The sequence below is a fragment of the Ixodes scapularis genome, unplaced genomic scaffold (genome assembly GCF_016920785.2).
Source record: "Ixodes scapularis isolate PalLabHiFi unplaced genomic scaffold, ASM1692078v2 ptg000044l_1__unscaffolded, whole genome shotgun sequence".
Lineage (NCBI taxonomy): Eukaryota > Metazoa > Arthropoda > Arachnida > Ixodida > Ixodidae > Ixodes > Ixodes scapularis.
In genome coordinates this window covers 92,020-94,144 of record NW_024609897.1, presented here as the reverse complement: position 1 = coordinate 94,144, position 2,125 = coordinate 92,020, and positions in this window count along the sequence as shown.

The window sequence follows — 2,125 nt, the reverse complement described above, 5'->3', positions numbered from 1 at the left end:
GCCGTAACGCATCGGCGTAGCGCTTTTTCGTGACGCGTCGGCGTCGCCGTCGGCGTAGCGGCAACGCGTCGGCGTAACGCTTTTTCGTGACACGTCAGCGTCGCCGTAATGCATCGGCGTAACGCTTTTTCGTGACGCATCGCCATCGGTGTAGTCGTAAGGCATCGGCGTAACGCTTTTTCGTGACGCGTCGGCGTAGCCGTAACGCGTCGGCGTGACGCGTCGCCGTTGGCGTAACCACGCGGTGCATTATCGGAAATGTCATATAATGCACCCCGGTGACGCGCGCGTTGCATTTTGGCACGTTTCCCATAATGCACCACGCGTCTCGCCGACGACGTGACGCGTGACGGGGAGGAGGAGGAGGGGGAGGAGGGAGTGGGAGGGAGGAGGAGATAGGAGGAGAAAGAGGGAGGAGGAAGTGAAGACGGGGAAGGAGGAGAGGAGCAGGGGAGGAGTAGATGAGGAGGGAGCAAGAAAGGCGTACCCTCCCCTCCGTACCCTCCCCTCATCCTCCTCAAGAGCCGCGCTCTAATACGGCTTTACAGGGAGTTGTAAACGCCTTTCACTTTTTTCCTTCATATTCTACAACCGTCAACTGGAGGCAATATTCAAGAATGCGAAGAAGACTCTCCATGGAAATTCCTGATTTTCCTTGAAATTCAATCAAATTCAGCTCCAGAACGTTTTTCACCTTCTTTAGAAGACGGCTCTTTATCAGTGAGTAATATAGATCTTTGATGTCCATCAAAAAAAAATTGTGCACTCCTTCCCATGGTGATCCTTGAGGAGTTTGATCAACTCGCTGAATTCCTTAGTGACAGAGATTGAGTAGATGAACAAGGCCTAAACGTTTTTGAAGAAACACGGAAACAACTTTCTGTTATGTTACAGTATCATTAACAACCATTAAAAGTGGCATCTCCGGTTTATGTTCTTTTAGGGAAAGCTTTATACTGAATGCCGACCTCGACGATCCGCCCAGATTCTTGACTACACGTTTGAAATCGTCTTCTTTTAGGACCTGTACTTATATTCTTCCTTTTTATTCCTGTGTTAACACCCTATTCGTGTCAAAAACTGTTTGTGGCAGTCTCTGTTTTGATCTGAAAGGATGACTTAGGAAGACTAGCAAATCTACCGGATTTATCAGTTTGTAACAGCTGTAATGAACTATTTTTTAACTCTTTATTACTTTTTATATCGGGAAATTCCCTTCCTCACATGAGTATACATTGCCCACTACGTTTTTCATTTTACAGGTAACAATATCTATAAACGCTGCTTTCTCCTCGGGACTGACCATCATCGAAACTGCCTGTATGGATGAAGAAAAAAAATCCAGCCTTGATGGTTTTGCATTTATACAATGCAAAACATTTCAACATTTCTTCTGTCTTTTTGCTCGAAATTGCACCACGTGGGCTAATACTAGAACTTCGAGGTTGGTAGCTTGCATAATCACAAAACCATGACGTTGTACCTTCTTGTTTTCGAGAGTTCTTCTTAATACTATTCAAAACATGTCTTCGTTTGACATACCAAAATCTGTAGAAGTGGGCCCGCTTGATACTTTTCCAATGATTGCAGTCCCTGTGACGCTTGAAGACGCTTCCCAGGAGGAGTATCCACAGTCTGTCATATGCAGTGCGGACGTATTCACTCCGGCGTTTTGAGGCCCCTCTATTTGTTTTGAGGATCTTCGTCTTGATGCTCCATGGGATTCCAGATTTTGTAAGATGTTTAAACATTTCCGGGTCAGCGACGTTCTTCGGAAGGTGATTGTGCTTTGTAGGTGGCACCAATTGGTTTGTTTTGGGATGTGTGTGAAGGTTGTTCTTGCGACCTTAGAAGCCAGGATGTTCTGCGGTGTTAGGGGGGGTCGCAGTACTGTATATAAGAAGGTTGGGTGAATAAAATTATTATCAGAACTAGAGACGTTGTCTGTCCCAATTACTTCCTCTTCTACTGTAAAAATATGTCCTCCCTCTGTTCCAGTTTCGGGTTAAAATCAGCATGATAGAGCAGAGGGCTCAAAAAAACCTCCTCCCCTTGCCATTAACTTTAATCCATTCCGAGGAACTTCTAAAAATCCAAAAGTACTAAGAGTTCAACGCGCACCCAT